Here is a 22,925-nt window from a genome sequence, read left to right as displayed (position 1 = left end):
CTGTTTCATTACAGAATGTTAATTTTTGATTTTCAGATGTGCAGTTTTTCTCTTTTCTTCTGGCCTTGCAAATTAGCACATCATACTGGATAAAAATACAGTGATATGAAAACAGTAGACTTGGGATGTTGGTGAGCGTTGGGTCTAGTAAGAGGCATGCATAGCGCTTGTAGAGGAGCTTGGTACTGACACAGAACATAGTCGGAGACATGGATCATCTGAATCAGGGTTAGGGGACAGAGGGCTGCGTCTATGAATGGTGGTAGTCCTTTTTACTGTGTGCGGCCTGTTTCCCCAGGACGTGGTCCATTTCAGAGGCTATGCTGGGAGTGATTTTTGGTAAAACCTGTTGAGAAAATAAGCAAAAACAACACATTACATTCACCTCAATAAATCCTCGGGCAATGCTAATGAATCATCACTCTCAGTGGTTTATTTCGCTTGCCTGTATTGCCCCCAGGTTTTCTGTTAGCTGCGATGGGCTTGAGGACCCCAGCAGCACTGAACTCACTCCTTCATTGCGTAGACACCAAGCTGCGAACAAACAAGGAGACACATGCAGTTCAAGGCTACATTTATGATTTATTTGGAAGAGACTTTGAAGAAATATTGCTAATTGACAGGGCCCAATAGGCATGGCAGCATGCCCTAGCACTGAATGGGTAAATGTTGCCCCCACTCAGCTTGTGGGAGGACCAACAGGATAATTATTAGCACTGAATTCAGAGAGGTTACACATGGCTGAAGTGACAAGCCGGAGGTGCTGCGTGAGAACCGTTCGCTCACCGACAGCCAGCTGTGGGGAGTGTGCAGCTCAGTTTCTCAGCAATGTGCCGCAGCTCCTTCAGCTTTGCCTGTTGTTTCCGTCCATCTTCGCTCACAATTTTGTCCTTCAGCCACTGGTATGACTGGATTAGGTGCAAGATGAAAAAAGAAAAAAATAATTGTTATATTCACATATAATTGTTTATATTGTTTTATATTCACAAAAGTTGGGAAAACTATTTGGGGAAAATTTAAGGCAACCAGCTGCAAGTTTTAAGTTCTCTCAACTTCATGCCCATGTAGTTGTGGCACTGGCTTTAAGTTGAGAGAATTAAAAAATATTTATCTGACTTAAATTTGTACTTTTTCCCAACAATTTTTTTTACAGAACAGGGGCAAACTAACACACCAAATATTTAATATTTGAGTACCCCGCTCAAATTTATGAATAAGAAACAGGGATATTTGCAGATGTGTTGTGGAGATTCAGATTTCTGTTACCTTCATTGAGGCCCTGGAGGATTCTGGGACACCATTCTCATATTTCCCTGTGATGATTCCACAGGCTAGTGGGGACCAGGAAACCACACCAACACCTGCATGGACAGGCGTTTTTTTTTTCATTAAATAAACTCTGCATTTATTAAGAGGATCTGAAATGGTAGATGATAAACAGCCCTCACCAATCTTGTGGTAAAGCTCTGGCAGTTGCGCTTCCACCTTGTCCCTCTGAAAGAAGTGATATTCCGCCTGTTCACATACAGGTGGGATCAAGTTGAATTGTCTCGCCACTGAGTAGGGCCTCCTAGAGAGTAAAAGAAAGAACAGGGGGGAAACGTGGGGGAGTATCAAGAAAATCCAAAAGCCATTGTTTGCAGATTTTATTCATTATCTGTCACTTTTTAATGTGTTTTTTTTTCTAACATAGCTTCTTAGATGCTTTTTTTTCAACTGTAAGGCTATTAAAGAACAACATATCAACAATTAAAACAGTGTTCACAGCAGTGTTTTATCAGTCATGTTTCTAGGGGCCCTGATGTCCTTTATTTTTCATTCCAACCTTCTGCGCTTCCAATCTGTTACATGCACAGAGTGATATTAATCAGAAAGGAAGGATTCCAAGAGTGTAACTATGACAGCACTAGTCTAACAGATCTTGATAGGAAAATCATATCTCACGTCTCACCATTATTTCCATAGCAGTCCATCTTGACGTCCCCCAATACATGGACATGCCCTGGTTGATTACATGAGTCATGGCTCTAACAATCTCTGTGAAAACACATCACTTTTCAGTGAAACTGCTGGAAGTTCAATTACAAGACACATCAAAATTATGTGCCAGTTTTCTCAAATTTTCTGAAACAGTACACAGTACTATGGGGCAATATTGCCCCTTTAGTTTAGAAGTTATTTTAGAAGTCATAATCACTGAATTTTAGTATTTCATCAGCAAGGTATTCAATGTGGTTCAGATGCTTAAATACACATAAAAACATTCAACATTTTAACAAAAAATTAAACCTTTTTACATTACATCATGTCAGTGTGGGTTCATCTAAATTCTTTCCCAAGTACTTAAAGAATGAAAGAAAATTGAAGCGCAAAAATAGAATCCTTTGTTTAAAGGAAAGTATAGGTCTTCATCATCATCAAAAAGCGCTCCCCCTTTCATTAGAAACTAATTTAGCACATTCAGGGCCAAATGGCTGTGCAGAGATCGAGTGGGTGTGGGGTGATGCAGGTGGGAGATAGAACAAGGAATGTCTGACATGAACAACAATGGATAGAAGGACGGAGAGAGAGCGAGATAGACAAAAGAAAGCTGCATTCTACATAATAATCTACATTCCTCCCAGCAGCAAAAATTATAGCGCATGCCATAGAATAAACAAACTGCAATGTACTACAAGGTAAATACAAGAGAGAAAGAAGTGGGATTTCTCAGTGAAAATATTCTGTCATTCGGCAGAAGGTTATGGCCTTCATGTGAAATTTTTAGAATGATGTCAAGGGTCAGTGTGTTGTCTGTGTGTATACCTGTGTGGGGGGTAGAGGTGAATAACTGGCTGTGGACATTTGTGTGTGTGGTGGTATCTGGGTGGCAGTTAGAGGGGACTTTTGAGAAAAAAAATGACATTAATAAAGACAGACTTCTAAGCCATGACATCATACTTTGAGCCTAAGGGAGAAATGGGTGGCTGTTCCTTCTGCCTCGCTCGTTCCCTCACTTTCACACTCATACACACACATTTGTTCGGCATATTACTCGGAAGATGCTCAGTTTACTGTTAAAAAAATGCAAATGTGAGGCATAATGTTGTGACTCTTAGATGACCTCAAACTGTCTTCCTTTTTTTTCCTGTCATGGTGTAAATCATGGCATCTGTTTATCTCGGGAGTGGGACTGGAGAGGAGCAGAAGTGGACTGTATTTATGAAATGTAACAGGAAATTACAAAAACTGTGTGCAGCAAACCGCAGTGAGAACTTTATTTCGCAGCATGTACACCAATGGAGCTATTTCAGGAGTACCAGTGCAGCCCCTCGGGAGCTTTATCTGGCAGGTTTACCTCAATAATGTGCATTACCCCACAGGAGCGTTGCTTTTTCGTAATTCATGAGTTTTTGGTGTGAGCGTTTTGCAACGCGCTTTAGAATGCATGGCCTCATCTTATTACATATTAATGCTTTAAATCTCCCAGTGTGTGATTAGGTTCATCATTCTAGCTAGGCCAAATGCACAGGCTTAGACCTCCAGTACCGTTTCTTCGCAGGAGCTGGTCTGAAGGTGTGCACGGCTGGAAGTCTGCAAACAAAGCGTTGAACCTGTCATGGCTGGTTGTGAGTGTGTCAGGTCATGATGGACATCACTATTCTCTTGTTGACAGCAATGCCATGCCGAATTGCCCTCGGCCAGTAGCAGGCTGAATGGCAGAAGCTTAAAGACGCACAGCGGGACCTGCAGCTCCACTGAGGAGGACCCAAAAATACTCCTCCACCCCTGGACGACTGCTCTAATCCCATTTCTGAAGCAACAGCCAGCGTGAGAGGTGAAATATAGATGGAGCCAGAACACCCTGAGTGTGTGACAGCGCACGAGGAAAAGCGACAGGAGTCAGACATAGAAATGGAATTATCCCCGACTCACTTACCCTCCATGGGTGTGTTGCTGTCAGGGCGGTTGGCAAAAACAACGTCCACATAGTCCAGCTGCAGCCTCTGCAGGGATCCCTTTAAACCTGAGGGCAGAGGGGTTGATGGAGAAAGGAGGTGGGTTACCTTAGTCAGAGTGTAAATGCCGAGCAGCAAACACATTAACCAGTTGCTCGACGACATGGGGGAGGAGAAATCTGGCCGGGCGAGCAGAAGGGAATGAGAGAAAAGGATGGCGGCGAGTACGAATGGGGTGGGGGGTAGAGGCAGAACTGTCAGAACGGCAGATGCCAGGGCCTTGACTGTGCAAACCTACAGATAGCATGATGCCGCTGGGCTAATTAATCCTGCAGAAGAGCCCACCTCTCGCTGTCAGTGCTCATCTGGGAGAGGGTAATCCCACTAACTCACCGCCATTAGTTCCTCTGAACAGCCCTCATTACAGGCACCTTCATTCATAATGCCTGTCTGACAGCTTTGTCTGTTTCTGCTCTGATTCTTTTTTGTTTCTGCAAAATGTTCATGGTCATGGGATGACATTATTACTATTAATATTATTATTAGATAGCAGAACAGAGCCTGCTGTTTTATCCTCATTCCTTGATTACATCTTTTTTTCTGAACTTCAGCCCTATGAAGTGAAATGGGCGAGACAATCAAAGCTTGTCCAGGCAGAATGGGATTAGTCTTCCACTTCTGTCCATTTAAATCTAGTCCAAGGTTTCCACATACCTAGTCATTTATGGGTCTTTCTTTTTCAGAATATTTTTACAGTAGCTCCTGCAAACCCAAGTGTACTCAAAGACAAAGACTGCAGTCAGACCTCTGCACCACTGGCCGGTTGCTCTACACCGTGAGTTAGTGGTGACATCCTCTGACACTGCAGTGGCAGCAGCACCGCATCTCACTGCCGCCAGCGTACTTTAAAATGCAGAAAGTCTCTCTCTCTCTCTCTCTCTCTCTCTCTCTCTCTCTCTCTCAGCAAACATATTATTCCAGGACCCCAAGGAGACAGCAACCTGATGGAAAAATGCTGAGTCATCCATTGAGAACCCAGGGTGCTTTTTTTCTTAGATTTGAGCCTCTTGTTTTATTGTGTAAAGATGTGAACAAATGAAAGAAAGAAAAAAAGTCAAAACACAACAAGAAGGTGGGGAGAAATTTTACCCTCTATGATGTGCTTTCGGGAAAAGGCCGCGCTCTGTCTCAGCTCTGGGAATAAAAAAACAATCCGACAGAAAGACCTCCGATTACCGACATGTTTCTGTCACATCGAACAAGCTGACACACAGACGCACAGATCCACCGCCAGCGCCAGACACAAATCTACCCGCCGCACGTCGTCGGGAGCCAAATTAACTTGTTCATCTGCCTGCAGCCTCTGCACTGTTTATCAGTGGATTTGTTCAAGGCCCCATGCTGTCATTCGGTTCAGCCTCCCACTCCGCCCGCCTGTCAGTCAGCGTGAGTGGATGGGGGCAAAGACCTTTGGTTCAACTCATAACTGCTCCCTCCTCACAGTTGCACCAAAAAAAAAAAAAAAAAAAAAACCACAGCAGCAGCACTTTCTGGTAAATCAGCGGCCGTCTGCTCTCCACCACTGCGGCGGGGGGTGATGCAGCTTTCCACGGGCCTGAGCGGCGCGGCATCAGCAGTTGCTGTAAATCTCATTAGAAACGTCAGTGAGCAGGAAGAGCGGTGCTCTGCTACTGCACAGTCATGCTGCTGCACTCTGGTTATTCAGACGCAGAGAAAGACGTCGCATCTGCACAGAGTTCCGAAATCCAGACAAGCTAAGCATTAAGCACGGTGCTTGTTTGCTGGTGTAGGTTAAGATGTCCTTGGGATTTACATGGGTAAAACTAGAATACACCACATCAAACAAGAATAAAAAAGATAAGAAAGAATGGAAAAGAACTATCTACCCTTTTTGTTGGTGTGTTTCTGTCACCCAGTAGACAATCTGTAGTGATTTTTTTTATAAACAGCATGACCATTATCACGCATGCACGTCCTTATTCTGAATGATTTGAACCTGCACCTGTCAATATGTCACATGTGCAAATATCATGAAAGGCTTCATAATTTACACAAATATAATATCTTGAAAAAAGAAGGTAGTTGACCACCTACTTTCCTCCCCAGTACAATTTTGTGGTGATAACCAGGCTTGACCTCCTTTAGGGAAAACATACAAAACTTTAATTAGACCTAATTTAGCAAACATCCACAACAGATACTGACCTGCATAGTGCACATGACTTTTTACAAGAAAGGCAGAGAGAATAATCTAAAATGTATAAAATAATACATAAAATAATACATAAAAAACTGAAATGTAAAACACTCCTAGCTTTACTGTATGTCAACAGGTTTGTCAAATAACTGAGTCATTCTTTCTATTTGTGGAATTCTGCTACTTCCTCTCACAGTATTTTGGTATCATTTTTTACAGTTTACAGCTTATGAAAAATATTCTGTTTACAGTAAATATGGTCCGAATTTAGTTTTAAAATGTTGCAAATATTTTTTGTGCAACATTCCATACAAATAGTTTTCATGAAAGAATAAATTGGTTCTTGCAGTTTTAAAAGTGCTCATTCTAGCATGGCAACTGTGTTGCTAAGCAAGCAGTCTATAAAAACATGCAGGCATAACCCTGAGAGAGAGAGAGAGACACTGATTGAAAAATGTATTGAATCAATATGTGAGAGATCACAGGCCCGCCCACAAAGCCCAGAACAGTAGTGAGCCCTCAGCCGAGGAGCAGACACAAACTTCCCACAGATTACCATGGATACCGCTGCTGAGCTGGTAAACATGGGAGTGTGGTGCTGGTAATGAGGTCTTTCCATCATCAACAGACATTCATTGCCACTTTGAGACCCGTATGAGCTTATTACTCACCCACAACAACAAAGGCACATGATTTAGATTATGGATTATGGATCCGTTCAATTAATGCGCCAGGTCTGGAGAAAAAAAACATAAACATGCCGGAAAGAAAGATGACGTACCTCCAGCACTTCTTCTTGATGATGTTCACAAGGATAATTTCAGCTCTAGAATGAAGAACCTAGATATTAAGACCCGTGGTGTGTAGTGGAGAGACTATTAAGACTTATGTGCTTTGTAAACAAAAAAAAAATCAAATGAATGGAAATTTTAAAAATCAAAATTGTATGGAACTTTACTTCACATATCATGACTCCACACATGCATTCTAATTAATAAATAAAACTTCAAATGTGTATACACCCGTGTTAAACTGTTAAGAGGAATCATTTAAAAACTTTTCCAACCTTTAATATGACCTATTACCTGTAAAAGGGAAGAAATACAAAAACTAAAAAAACTATACATGTGAGGGTCTGTGTTTCCACCCTGTAGCTGCCCGGTCATTGTATGTATCTCCCTGTTTATGTGTATTTTCTTTGTAATATGTTGTTTATCTTTAAACGTCCAACAAATGAGTCCATCTCTGTCATGTAAGCTGTGCCATGACAGTACAACATGCTGATTGCTTTAACAAACTATTAATTTATGTGCAACCATGGCAGTGGTTCCCAACCTGTTTTCACTGAAGCCCCAGTTGTAGTTTTTAGTTCTTATTCTCCTTGTTTTACACTGCAGGCTATATAGAATCTATATTAGAGCTGCAATCATCCATAAAATGCCCGGCACGAGCCCAAAAGAATCGTTATTCTGGTGCATTTAAATAAATGACACTCAAACAGTCAGTGTTTTTACTGCACCATTTCAATACAGCCATGACCAAATTTACATTTACAGCATTTATCAGACGCCCTTATCCAGAGCGATTTACAATCAATAGTCACAGGGACAGTCCTCTGGAGACACTCTTGGTTAAGTGTCCTTGCTCAGGGACACAGTGGTAGTAAGTGGGATTTGAACCTGGGTCTTCTGGTTCATAGGCGAGTGTGTTACCCCTAGGTTACTACCACCCTGTAAAAACCCAGCACGCAGAATGAGCACTAAACTAAGAGGCAAAGAAAATCTGTGGTTGTAAAATATAATTGCCAGCTGCTTGCCTTGTCAGCATCCATTTACACATATATGAATGTGTATATACATATGAGAAGTAAGGATTTATGAACATTTAGTGTAGTGGATTTTGGACAGTAAGAATAATGATATTGTACAATATACAGATATTGCACAGTATTTCAATGCTAATTAAATATTAATATTGTGTGGTCAGTGTGTGTGTGAGTTTATGGCTTTTGGGGAAAAACTCTTCTTGAGTTTGTTCAAACAGAAACTGTTGTGTTTGTCCTTGTTGTGATGCACCTGTATCATCTCCCTGAGGGTAACAGGTCAGACAGATCAAAGCCAGGATGGGAGCTGTCCTGGGTGATGTTTTTTTGCTGCCTTTACTACTCTCTGAAGCCTCTCCCTGTCTGCCATGGTGCAGCTGCCAAACCATTCTGAAATACAGAATGTCAGCAGGCTCTCAATGGACGAGTGGTAGAAGGTCAGTAGCAGGTTGGAGTCCAGGTTGTGCTTCCTGAGGACCCTCAAGAAGTGTTGCTGCTGCTGAGCCTTCTTGTGAGAGAGGGGAGGCCGAAAGTGTCCTGTCCGGAATCATGGAAATGTCCGGAATCATGGACATTTCCGTTTCTGCTCAGGTCTTTCCATTCGGCGATTAGCTACAAAGTCATGCGGTGCATGATGAGTTGAGTCAAAGCTGCAAAGTTTGAGCATAGGCGGGTCGAGCACTGACTCCAGGAGCAGCTTGATGCTCGAAGGAAGGTTGGAAGGACGGATCCATAATTTACATTGATCACTGCCTTTGGTTTGTGTGTTTGGCAGTTTACGTGACTGGTAATCTGTGTCTACTAAAAGTTGTTCCTAAACTGTCAATTATCTTTTCTTTTGTGGTGGTTGTCATTAGACAATATTCCTAGTATCAGCTGGAATAATCCACGAGCACCAGGATGGAGTGATTAAATGGTAAGGGTCCCAGTATGTTTACTGCAGCATCCTGCCAGGGTCCACCGGGGCAGTGGTGTGAGTCTTAGCGGCTGCGGCTGGTCCGGACTAGCAATGATCTAACATCCATGACTATTTTTGCCATGTCTCCCAGCTGCTTTGTCCATGCCAGGCCACCACACCTGAGATGTTCTGAAATGTTGTTTTGTTCCCACTATACCCATATGTCCTTTGTGGGTTAGTGTGGGTGCTTGTGGTAAGAGTGTTTGTAGGAGCAACTACTCGTGTGCTTCAACAAGACATCGTACATCTGTGGAATTCTCTGGCTCTCTTGCTACCACTCCTGCTCGCACTCTCACACCCGATTGCTTACTTTTGACAACCGAATTCTGTCATATTGAGTCTGTCCATATTGAACTGACATTTCTCTGGATTCAGTGTCAACCCTGTTTCTTTCAGCCTTTTTATAACTTAATGCAGTTTTTGGTCACGTGTCTTGCTGTCTCTTGCACATATAAACACACATTCAATTCCAACCAAATCATAAGCTTTTGTTGGTACTGTTTACTGCCAGATGATACGCCAAATAGAAGTATTGGTACTGTTGTGTACTGTGGCTGTGGTGCTCTCAAGTGATTCAGGAGTCTGATGATATCCCCATGCTTGCTGAAAGTGGTTGAGCCATTCATGCCTTGGAGTAACTCATCCACAGTGGGAATTGGACATTGTTCTCTCACAATAGCTTCATTTGCTTGTCTCATGTCCAAATGAAGTCAAACATCCTTTCTGGGTTTTGGGACTACCACCACAGGATGGCGGTGGAAGGAGCTGGTCCATTCACTGGTTCTATGATGTCCAGATCCAATAACTCTTTCATTCGTGACTCCAGTGCTCCTCTGCGATTAAATGGAATCCTCCTAAGTGACTGGGCTATGGTTTCACTGGTTTGTGATTTGTCCTGCTTCAGTTTTCCAACACAGCCGAACAATTCGCGGTACTGGAGTGCTTGCTTAGTTGGTTGCTTCGCTGAAGTACCGCTTTCTGGTGTTCCGTTGCTTCGTCTGTGTCCGGCAAAACTGAAAACATATCCTGCAGGTCTGACCCCACCAGATGCAGTAAAAGTGGGAACCTTACTCCTCACTTCTGGTACAAACATATCACAACATATTTTATCACAATACTCATTTCTATCACAGACACAACAGTATTATAGACAGGAAGATCATATTTGGTGACCAAGCCAACCCAATCCAGACTAAAATTAAGCACCCAGCCAAGATTTACAGCTCTAGTCTACAGACTATAGCATACAGGATTATTGAGAGTTAAGATTGTCCTCTTGGGTGAGTAATTGTTTACACATTCAATGTTTACAATTATAACTTTGTTACTGAGATACAATTTCTTCTGCGCCCACTGCAATCTCTGGCGCCTCCGGTTGGAAACCACGGACTTATCATATATTAATCATACAACCGGCTTATCATACATTTTTTCCCCCTGTTTGTGGCTGTAGATACAATATCTATTCATACTCCAATAAATAATTATTGAGAGATTAGATTTAGATTTTGTGATGAAACAGTCCCATCCCTGCAGTTCTTGAGCCACATATCACATAATAAGGTCATAATACAATAATGAAGGATGATATTGAAAACAAGACTGGTATTTATGATAAGCTGTGTTATGATAACCGATGTGCGATTACATTTATGCTTAAATTTTTACTATGGGTCTAACTCTATGTGTGTGCGTGAAGGAACACAGAAAAATAAGATGTTTGTATATAACATTTATATTTTGAACACTTTTTTTGTGAACTGAAGTAATAGGAATATAATATGAATTGATATGCCTAAGCACACACACATGCACACAGAAGAGACACGGTCTGTCCTTGGCAAAATTCAACACAAATTTTGGGAGTGAAACAAGCGCCTGACACATTGTTAATAGCCGCAGCTGCAGAAAAAACTTATTTTATTATATTATTGAGACAGGGCACACACACACAAGACCTCAGTCTTTTGGGTCTTCTTGGTGTTGTTTATGACGTGACTAATGATAAGAGAAATGTATAAGAATGAAGGCTCGGAGGGGCTAGGGGAACAGATCTGTCGACTGGCTGACTGTTGCTTTGTCGTGTATTACAACAACTTTGTCTACCATGGTTTACTGTTGCTTGTGTCTATTGGTTGAATCTTCAGCAAAATCCTCCACCACAATGACGACTATCATATATCAAGTCAGATTAGAGCAGCTCATCTGTGGTTCAAGAATCAGGTTTAGTGTGACACTCACTTCCCACCGGAGTACACTTCTGCCGTGTCAAAAAGGTTGACCCCGTTCTCATAAGCAATAGTCATCAGCTGCTCAGCCACCTGTATGAACAGAACAGCAGGAATTGAGCACCAGTGTGTGATCAGAGCATGTACATGTAACTATATTGATGTAAGAAATACAAAAAAAGCCAATTATTACATATTCACCGATTCATAAATTATTATTATTTTTTTAACTTTCTATTGCAAACCACCAGAACACAATGTTAGTCAGTAGTCGAGTTGTAAAAACCAATCAGGATGGTTTTTATCGTTTTATTGTTTTTCAGACATATTCTGTGCTGATGACCAAATGGGGAAAAAGTACTGAAAAATGTAATTAAGTAAAAGTTTTTTTAAAAATCTTTAATTTGCATACATTTTGCTTTGAGTAAAAGTTACTTTCAATTACTTGATGTAAAAAGGACTAGTCATAAATCCAATCCAGCACCAGTTGTTTTTATTCAACTTTTAGCCGGTAATGTATAAACTATTTTTAGACAACCCCATAAAACATTTTTATGCACAATTGGCCACAAAAGTTATATGGTCGAACTCAGACATTACAATAAAAAGGAGAAAATTTCACTGGCATTATGGGTGTGGCAGAAAGTCCACTTTCAGTAGAATTGGCCAGATGTTGTTTCAGAACATAGGCCTCAACGTGATAGCTTCATTAAACAGGTTTAACTAATGCCTTGTACTGAATCCTGCCACACATTGTCCTTTAGATGAGGTTTGCCTGACCACAGACCACGTCTGCTGCTGTCACTGGATGAGGTCATAAACAATACTGACAGTAAAGGATGAGGGTCTGGCCTGTGGTGACAGAACGTATGTTTAGCAGTGCCAGACAAGATCTCTCCTTTAACACAATCCGACATGAGAGGAGTTCATTCCAACAGGAAATCTACCCTTAGGGATTTTCTGTACAGTACAAATGCCACCTATTATCTTGTCCTGTTTCCGTGCATATTTTAAAACATATGCCCATATACATAGGAGACATTATCTGACTTAGGCTTTATTTAACTTACATCATCTGAAATCTGCCCTCCAAAAGTGACCCATGTACCTGCAAAACAGAGTATATTATATTACAACAGAAAATATGAAGTACACATTTTTGTTATATGTTGTACTGGGCATAGTCCTCAAAGATTTTGGAAGAATAGGTTTGATGATGGATCTGTGTCTCAAGATCATTTTAAGGATTAGTTTGTGTTTATAATAATTTACTACTCTAATCTGCACAGGGGTTTTTATTTTCTCTGTCATTGTCAGAAATACCTGTATAATGTCAAATGTTCATACCAAAAGTCCATTGAATATATTTAAAATGTATTATGTTTTAGAATTATAATCATTATAATTACTATAAATGCTCTCATTCTCCCAGTCTATAATATTGGTTGCATCTGATTAAATGATTTTAATCATAAACCGCAGATCACACATTAAAATTCATTACATTGATTATATGCTATGTTTATTTGATTTTTTTTCACAAATTTACCCCCTGTAGCCTGATTGAAAGACTATTGTGTTTTGTTGCGTAATTAATAAAACAACAATTACCCCAGAATTATAAGCACCACATGATCTGAAATGTAAAATAGATTAACCGAGCTCCTTCCTTCTGTGCTAACAGAAATAGAAGCTGTTTTAAAAGGGAAAAGAGGAACCTAATGATTTCTTAATGATTCAGAATACAGTGGAAGCTCATGGCTTAATTCTGTTTTCTTCTTATTTTCTTCTTAATGGTGGAGTAAATCGTCACATCCACACAGATCCATTGTCTGAGCTGTCAGCAGGGTTCCCTTGGTTCCTGAGCACCAGGAGGAAAGCTAATGGAGGAGAGCAGGAAGTTCCGGGAAGTGTGGAGGAGATCTACTTAAACCAAGTAATATTTACTAATTAACACTTACCAAGGCCCAGACAGGAGACTCGCAGCCCTGACTTCCCCAGGTTCCTGTGAAGGTTGACAGGGGAAACATATTACTAAAATTAATATGTTTTTAATAGGTAAATCAGATGATGTACATGCTAATCATATGCCAGTCACGGTGCTGTTAAAATGAACCTCATTGGACTTTTTTTAGGTGGGACAATATGTGTTAGTTATATTATTAGATATGAGGTTGATTCATTTGAGAGAAGAGAACTTTTGGGGCATTTTGGGGCCTAGTGGTTAAGGAAGCGGCTCCATATCCCGATCCGCCAATGTGCCACTGAGGTGCCACTGAGCAAAGCACCGTCCCCACACACTGCTCCCCGGGCTGCCCACTGCTCACTCAGGGTGATGGGATAAATGCAGAAAACAAATTTCACTGTGTGCACCGTGTGCTGTGCCGCTGTGTATCACATGTGACAATCACTTCACTTTAATAACTTTAATAACAACTTCTGGTTCAAGAAGCTGTTATGAAAATATATGGGTTTGTATGTGCAACACAGAATGTATTAAGCCACTTCAGCAGCCGCTAACGCTCAATCATTCACTCACTCACTTCCCCTAACCACCTAATGGGCTGGAGTCCATCTCAGGACATTGGGGCCTCACCCAGATTGGGGCACCATACAATCTGAAATTTTATTACAGAAATGAAATCTACAGAAAACAAAAGTCAAAACCAGCCCACCTTACACACTGAAAGAAATATTTTACAAGGATTAGAAAAATTATAACACTGAAAGCAACTATTGGAGTTTAAATCACAGTTCCACATCACACTTGTATTTAGAAACAGTAAAAAATAAAGCTCTGCCACCACCATGCGAGAAGCAATTCAAGTGACAACAATTTGAAGCCGAGCCCTCAAAATTTTCAGAAACACGACCTTCAGACAGAGTTCTAGAGATTAGAAAGCGCACGAATCAACACCAATTCTGCGGGTTAATAGAGATGAATTCATCTGAGGCTGCTCAATGAATCGTGGATGAATGCTGCATTCGTGGATTGATGCTGCAATCCAATATTCACCAGACCGGCCTTCCTGGATTATTGCTTGCGAGCGCACAGACTTCTTCCAATAGTGTAGTAAAGGGCTTTGCTCTTATATTTATTATATTAATGATGAGGCAATCAAACATGTGCCACATGGCTGCTGAAAAACAAATGACACCCCTCCTCACTGAAAACAATACAGGGAAACAGCAGAGCAAACAACTATTCTACAGATATAGTTGTGATAGCCATCAGGAAGTCTGATTCTTCTTCTACTTTTAATTATTGTTTGTCACTGGTGCCACACAGTGGAGTGGCATTTAGTGTCATGGCCTCACAGCTTCAAAGTTTGCATTCCCTCCCTGTGCTGGTGCAAAGCACAATATGTAGATTTAAGATTCAAAATTGAGCTGGATGAGTGGTGATGGGTAATGAAGTAGTGAGCTATATACTGTCAGCATGGCTGTGCAGAAAGGGGGGGTGATTAAAAGGTTTATAACCATCTTAAATGGCAGTGCTAAATTGGCCCTAATGTGTGTGTATCTGTGTGTGTGTGTGTGTTTGTATTCCATTCGCACTGCAACCTTACTTGGACACCTCTTACAATGTGCCCTGTTTCCCTTTTAGGGTATTTTTTTCCATATTTATTTTTTACCAGATTTATACAGTTAATGCCACAATCACCAATTAGAGTAAATGTGAGGAAGTTCTCTACATAGCTGTGCTTTATTTGGGGCTGTTGGAGAAGCCTGCAAGGACACCCATAATCTGCTGTTTGTTTATTATCTTTGGCTCCAGCAGCAGGAGAATACACCAGGATCCACATTCTTGAATGTACAGAAACGGTACATCATGTGCTACATGATGTCCTCCAGTGATGCAGAACTCATATCATCTCATCTAATGACTCATCATTGAGAAAATATATCATTAACAGGTGTGTGTTTTGTGTGTGTGGTGGTCGGGGGGCATGTGAGAGATGTGTGGGATGTGCAGCTATCACTAATCCATGGGCTGTATTCACTGGAGCAGCACTGCAGATGAAAATGATTCCTACAGTCTTGTCACCTCTGGGATGGGAGAGCTGTAAAAACTGTTGTTTTTTCAGCCTGAAAGTCAGCTGCACATTCAAACAGTCAGACAAAAAAAAATTAAACTAGGCTTATTGGAGTTGGTCCTGCCATCATAGTCTCTCTCTCTCTTGCTCAGCATCAGTTTCTCAAGGACACATTGCTAGTTCATGATAAGGGACTGGAATAAAAAGGTCCACATTGTGCAATAACCAGCAAAAAAAGACAGTGAAATTACTAAATGTTTCCCTTGACTGCCTCATTCAGGGGACAACAGTGAGGAGCAGGGGGCGAGCTAGAGAGAGCATGGTGGGTGTTGGAAAATGCAGAGATCGACATTTTATGCCTGTTGGATGCATCTTATGTGGCAAAAGGGCTCCGCATTTCTCAAGACAAATGCCCTGCTCCAGGCATCCATTTGTCAACTGCTGAGCCTCCTGAGATTTAGGGCCCAATTAAAGTGCTGCAGGACTCTGCACCGGGCAGGCAGGGAGTGATGCTGGCTGGGTCTGGAGTCCCCCTGCATGCTGCACCTCAGACCTCTGCAGTATTGGTGCAGTAAAAAGTGTGTGTCTGAAATCACACTCCATGAGCAGCTCCAGATACCTGTTCCATTCTTCCAAACTATTTTACTGCTGACATAAAATTCTCCACATTGGCCTAAATATATGATGACTCCAAATGTAAGAGAACCCCCTTGGTTTTGAAGAATAATTGTAATACTTGTTACTAATATGTTATTTGGCACATCTATGTGTTTTGTACCGTGTATGTTTTTTGATGGTCCCAAATGTAAATGGGAGCAAAATGGAGATTATTGCATTATACAGATTAACCTGTCTGTGGTTCTGATTTCTTGAGTTATGGGATTAAAAGTAGTGAGGGTCTTTTTATCCGTTCAGCTTGCCAGCAGCCAGACGCTGTTCTTGGCTGGAGCTGAGATATGAAGCATGCTTAATATTTGCCAGCTGATAGCCTATGGGACACAGTTACCTGTGGGATTTTTCCTTTCTACGGTGGCAACGGACTCTATATCCGAAATTCAAAACCGTCTGTTTTTTTTTTTTTAAGTAGCTATATGCAAAAAATATTGAAAAGACATTCAACAGATTTGTAGAGCAAAGAAGAACAAATGAAGCACACTTAGTGTGATGTCCAGGAGCTTCTGTGTGTACACAGGCGTCAATGCACATGATTATCATACATGGCTTTACTGTCACACATTTCAGGTCTGTTTGTTTCCTTTTCCCCTTTGGACCATCGCGCCTGGTTTGGTTTCTGTTCAATAAATATCCTTCCTTTTGAAAATGTCTTTCTTCTGCATCTCCTTCCCCTTTTAACCCCAAGTCGTGACACTTAGGCAGACACACAAAGGAATGAAGGCATCTCCATGGATGGCGGTCAAAGTTATGAGAACACAATAGCAACAGAAGCTGTAAAATATTTTAAAATTTACATTTGACCCTTAGCACCAGTTCCACTTCAACAATGAGTCAGAAATAAGCAGAATGCACAGCATTTCTCAGATGAGAGCAGAAACAGCCTAAAGAAGTACGAGGAGGTGGTCTGACAATCCAGCAGATATATGTGCTTCCAAGGAGAGGACAAGTGGTGGCCCACAAACCCACTATCTTATGCATATCCATAAATATGAATCATATGTGGTCATGAGAACTGGAATATTACTTCAGTCATTTGTGGAAATGTTTTAATAATGCGATAATCTGCATAAAGGCTCAAGATTTATAATGTGGGGACACCCAGGCACACACATCTCTGGTTTTCTTTGATAGGGGAACTGTCCAAGCCAACAGCAGAAGGCCTGGGAGACTGCCCATCTGCACTGAACCATTGGGCAGCCAGGCGAAAAACAACACAAAGTGCATGGAAACTGAAGTCAACCTGGAATGACCAGGGTTCAGGAGCCTCCAGTGGAACATTTAAAGTGAAGTGATTGTCATACACAGTGAAATGTGTCCCTCTTCTTTTAACTCATCACCCTTAGTAAGCAGTGGGCAGCCCATGACAGGTGCCCGGGGAGCAGTGTGTGGGGACAGTGCTTTGCTCAGTGGCACCTTGGCGGATCGGGAGTCGAACCTTCTGATTACAGGGCCGCTTCATTAACCGCTAGGCCACCACTTCCCCTTAATTTAGATGTTCTTCCACATTCTCTAAGCAATTCTTTACATCAGGCTTTATTATGTTTATATGAGTATATATACACACTCAACAACTTGAGAGTCACCAACAAGGAAGTGGTGCTGCCGATGCTGCAATGTTTCCATCAAGCGTCAACCTATAGCAATGCACAAGCAGATTCTCAGCCAGTACAGAGACCCTCACTGAACTCTGCTGCAGATATCAAAGCAGAAACATAAACACACCGAGCTCTCTCCTCTTTATGGGCAGTGAGATCGTTCTTCTGATTATGAATGAAAATGAAGAAGCTCTCAGGCAATAAGAGGAGAAGAAGGTGATGCTCTGCCTGCGATCACAGATTAGAAGAAAGAAGAAAGGAAAAGAAAGGGAAGAGAGGAAAAAGTGCCTGCTTATTGCTTTTAAAAGGCCGCAGCAAGCCGCTGGTGTTTTGAAAGCCTGGATGTAGGCACACTGTGACAGTTTAGCAGGACACTCAGTTCCTGTACATCAAGCATCAAACAGCACTGACTGGGCAAATGGATTCATGGCGGCGTGCACACACGCAAACGCTAAACACACTGGGACACAACAATTACACACTTCTGCTCCCACACATGCACTGACACAATTCGCCCACCCACACACATGTTCTGGAAGCAAGGGCACTTCTGTAAGTGGGCCGAGGTGGACCCTCGATAAAAAAAAAACATCATTTGCCTCAAACCAGAGGCTACTTCCTGTCAGAGTAATTATATAGTGGCTGACAGAAAAGGCTTTCTAAACACAGCAGTGCTTTTCAGAGTATAACGTCCATTTGCTTTTGTCAAACAAATCCATTAAGGCCACCGCATGTACTTCATCTTCGAATTAGAAGTAATTTTTGGTGTGACAGGTTTTTAATTAAAAAATGATTGATCTGAAATAGTTTTTATTAGAATTGTGTTTTTTCCGACACAGAAATGATCAATGTGTAAATTTGTTATTTGCCTGCACTAAGCACACACACATTCACCCAAGAGATACAGACTAACAGAAATAGTAAGATATTAACGGTCTGCAATCAAATCCAGGGTTTGTTCCTGCCTCGCTTATGAATATTTTTGGGACAGACTCCAGTTTTGCACCAGCCGTGGTTTGGGTCCAGAGGGTACATGGATAGCTATATGGACATCAGATACATAAAAATTAAGGTAACTTCATTCGAATTGACTGTTCTGCTAACACCCTTACATGAATTAATAATTTAATAAAAAGACACAAATATTCATTTGTGTAAACAGCAACAGAAATTGGAGTAGTTATTCATGAATAATGCAAATATATTCATATAAGTTAATACAGATGTATTGCATTTATTAATATATGTCTGAATCTAAATGCATGTGTCAACATATATCTTACTTCTCAGTGGTGAGAAGGACTATCTGTTTCTGTTCAATAAAGAGCACACATCTGCAGCACATCACCAAATGTCCTTGTTTTGAAGAGCTGTTACTGAAGCAGGATTTATCATTATTTACAACAATGGATACTGGACCCCCCTTAATGATATTAATTTCTTTTCTGTTTGACCAGCCAACAAATGTGACTGGTCACAACGGGTCTGGAAACTGAGTAAATTGGTAATCCCAGTGATGTTTTGGAAACAGGCTCAGTCTTTATTAGTGGCTGCTGACTTGCAGTGATGTTGGGCACTTTGCTCAGATGCAATTAATTATTCCTAACAAGAAAATCGTTAGTTCACACCTTTGCCTGTTGTCTCTGAAGAGCCTGTGACTACTGCTGTGGCAGTAGCTCATGAAAAAAAAAGCCTGTTTTTTCACTTCACTTTTCCATACTAAACTTCATTTGAACACTTTCTTCCATTTTTCATCCACTTTCATCCATTTAATCTGTCTTTACAGAAATGAAAACTCATATCACATATGCACTTTCTGTCCATATGTAAGTAGTATTTTTATTTTTCAAGGAGCCCTGGTCAATCAGGCCTAATTGGTTTTTAGGCTGGGATTGATCAGGACTTCATAATCAGGTGCAGGAGCACCTGCTGTGATTGCCCAATGACCCCTGGCCGTTGCAGTACCGACCTCCCCAAGGGGTCACTCCAGGGTGGCTGTTGTTTGGGTGCTTACTTTGCTTGCCACGCTTCTAATGTGGGCTGGGGCCACTCCAGGGTGGCTGTTGTTTGGGTGCTTACTTTGCTTGCCACACTTCTAATGTGGGCTGGGCCACTCCAGGGTGACCAAGCTCTTACACAGGTGGTGCAAACCACAGGTCTGGCCCTTCAGTGGCCGGGGGCCCTCTGGAGGTGGTCCACCTGGGGACCAACCTGGAAGGACCGGCCGGAGACCATGTACCATACCACAAACGGCAGCACCCTCTGGGGCCCGTGCAGCCCCTACCACTTCACGGCCCAGCCTCCAGCAAAGCGAGAGACATGAAGGCCCTCTCCCTGCATGTCTCAGTTAAAGGCAGTATGTCCCAATGAACCATCTGTATCCATTGAGAAAAGCAGGCTCTCTTCCTGCCCATTCCAGCTGGCCCCACTATCCACCTGGGAGACTAGTTGGCTCTGTCTGCTAGCACCCTGGCCCACACTCAACTCTGGCTACCTGGAGAACCAGCCCTGTTGCTTTCCCCGGCCACCCACCCCATCAGAAGAAGCCCAACCCGGACATGGACTGGCACAGTTGGGTCATGGACCTCCTCACTGGAGTTCTCACTGGAGATATACTGTGCCTGCACTACAGTCCTGCTGGGGAATGGTATGGGCAGAGTGTTGGCGAGTCTGCAACCAGAGCTGGGGTGATGACACAAGGATCTTGATGTTCAGTGCATGCGCGGTAGGGAGTGCATACCTTACGTCATTCCACCCCAACTCAGTGTAGTCCATCGGTGATGTCATAAGTATCAGCCATGTCTCAGTTGACCTGGCACAGTTGAGGATTGTGCTGTTCAGAGGAGTTCCTTGCTAGTCAGCGTGCCATACGAAATCCACGTCATCCTCCCACACCTCCCACATCTGCTCCTACTCCCATTCGTTTACCCACGGGTTGACCCACATCCGGGTTTCACGGACCACACTGGGGCCGAAGTTCATGGCGCAATTCACCATGGCATGACCCTGTCACATGGATTGGCACCTCTCTTTCAGATTGCGGGGTTTGCCACTCCACCACGGCTCACCTCGCCATGCCTCGACACTCTCCTTGGGCCAATCTTCAAGCAGTCCCTGCTGGTGCCCACACTGACCGCGATCCAGGGTGGCTGTTGTTTGGGTGCTTACTTTGCTTGCCACGCTTCTAATGTGGGCTGACACATTCTGTCACATCTTGGGGTCCAAGGGGGAAGACGTCGGAGAAGCAGGACATCTTTGAACCAAGGATTTATTACAAACACAAAGAAAATGGCCCAAAGGAAAAGAAACACAAAGGGAATGGAAAACAACCCATTCACATTAATGTGGCAGCCCTTACTGGGAGATGCCTAACAGTTCTAAAGGAGTCCCGGTCCATCATACATATTGCTTTCAGCTGGGATGGATCAGGACTCCATAATCAGGTGCAGGAGCACCTGCTGTGATCAGCCTCTGGGCGTCACAACATCAGTACCCTACCTGAGTCACACACAACATGTCTGTGTAATGTGTAATATGTGAATGTAAAAAAATAAAAAAAGTCAAATAAATGAGGGGGGAAAAAATTGAATGTCTTTGCGCCATAAACCCCATTCAAAGGAAAACACATTATCTTACGTCTTTTTACTAACTCGCAACAATTAGATTTGAGCAGGAAGTATGCTGAAGGTCATCTGAAGAACAAAACCCAGAATAATCTACATGATAGTATTGGACGTGTATATATATATATATATATATATATATATACACACACACACACACACACACACACACACAACACACACACACAAAAATACAAATATTTTTTTATATATATATAAAATCATTATAATACTACTAGTATCACTATAACACTTGCTTTTTGTGCACTCATCACTGTACAATGTTCCTTACGTACCGATACTTCATGCCTTTCAGCTTGCCCGTGGACTCCTTGAGGGAGATGTGGTGCCGGTGGTGAAGGAGCCAAAGGCTGCGGGCGATGAGTGCCACGGTGCGGAAGCGGGGCGCGGGCGGCGCTGGCCGTGTGGGGTGCTGGTGGCATTCTGTTTTGTTGTGGCTCTCCCCATTGCGGGGGGCCTTGAGGCCGTGGTCTGTGCAGGCGAAGGACACCTGCATGCTTCCCGCCAGCTGGGTTTCAGGGTCTGGGTGAGAGTCCTGACTGCGGCAGGAGACAGATGAAGACTGATGATGAGAGGTTGAAGGTGACTCCCAGGGGGTTCCTTGGTGCTTAAGGTCCAGCTAAGCAAAGTCCGCTCGAGGTCACTGAGATCTGTCGTCCCCTCGCCTTCTTTCTCTTCACTCTTCACTGCTCCGTTCTGCTAACACTCCTCAAGCTCCTTACCCTAATGTGTGCTTTTACTTTGATGTCTGATTCTGCCCCAGATATCATCGTCTTTTCACTTTGAAATCTTCTCTCTCTCTGCGGAAGCTCCTCTCCAGCAGGTGGGAAGTGAGCTCGGACGGTGGCAGCGAAGGTGTTGGTGGGGGGTGGGATCCGTTCTCACAACTGACAGACCCTCACTTCTGACAGACCCTCACGTGGAGCCTAGAGATCTGCAACCACACACACATGCACACACAATCACAAGATACGCTGGCCACTTAAGGCTGGATACCGTGGAGACATTGGAACTTCCAGCTTTGGTAGCAGGTGTCCATCCAAAAAAAATCTTTTATAACGTCCTGGTCCCACAGGCTTCTTATTTAAAAGTCCATCCAATGCGTAGAGGAAAGCCTGCGTAGTGCCATGTGCTTGTGCAGGCTTGAAAGGACACTTATTTTGATGTAGCAAAGCGTCAAACACGAACAGACAGGCAGAACGAAATGGAAGAGAACTGGATGCATGATCCGCTCATGTCTGGAGCGTGATGGAATGCAAACATGCACGAAGAGCAAGAGACTGAAAGAGAAGCACAGAATAAAAGGGTGTCAAGTGAGAGAGTGTGAGGTACAGAGAGAGAGAGTGAGAGAGCAAGCGAGAGAGACAGCAAGGGGGGAGGAGAATATGAGAGAGTGAGAGAGAGAGGCAGAGACTGCAGGCTGACTGAAATAACTGCAGTCTCTCACCAGCGGCTGTTCTCAGATCTCTGGGTACGGAGAATCCATCTGCATAGGTCTGATAGAAATATACGCTGTTATCTTACTGGAGAAAAGGCTTCAATTTATTAAAAAGAACTATTTTTAATAAAGCATTGTATATTTTTAAGTAAGGTAGGTAGTACACATTTCTAATACATATTGCACAAAATGTGTGTGTGTTTGTGTGAGGTAATATAGCACTGTATGGGAGGCAAGGTGCCCCTGAAATAACTTTGAGCTCATTTGTAGTGTGTCGTAACCATTAGATTGTCTCTATGTTCAGTAGAAAATGTGTTTGTATGTTTGTGATTTTGTGTGTGAGTATGTTTTTGAGTGTGACTGTTTTATAGC

The 22,925-nt window shown here is 42.5% G+C and overlaps 1 pseudogene; it reads right to left on the bottom strand.

The window, feature by feature from the left end:
- Positions 1–32: 32 nt before the first annotated feature.
- On the bottom strand, positions 33–21,881 carry LOC114777222 (voltage-gated potassium channel subunit beta-1-like; annotated as a pseudogene).
- Positions 21,882–22,925: the final 1,044 nt, after the last annotated feature.

This window comes from Denticeps clupeoides, unplaced genomic scaffold, assembly GCF_900700375.1.
Source record: "Denticeps clupeoides unplaced genomic scaffold, fDenClu1.1, whole genome shotgun sequence".
In the NCBI taxonomy this organism is placed as follows: domain Eukaryota; kingdom Metazoa; phylum Chordata; class Actinopteri; order Clupeiformes; family Denticipitidae; genus Denticeps; species Denticeps clupeoides.
This window is presented reverse-complemented; position numbering and strand designations above follow the sequence as displayed.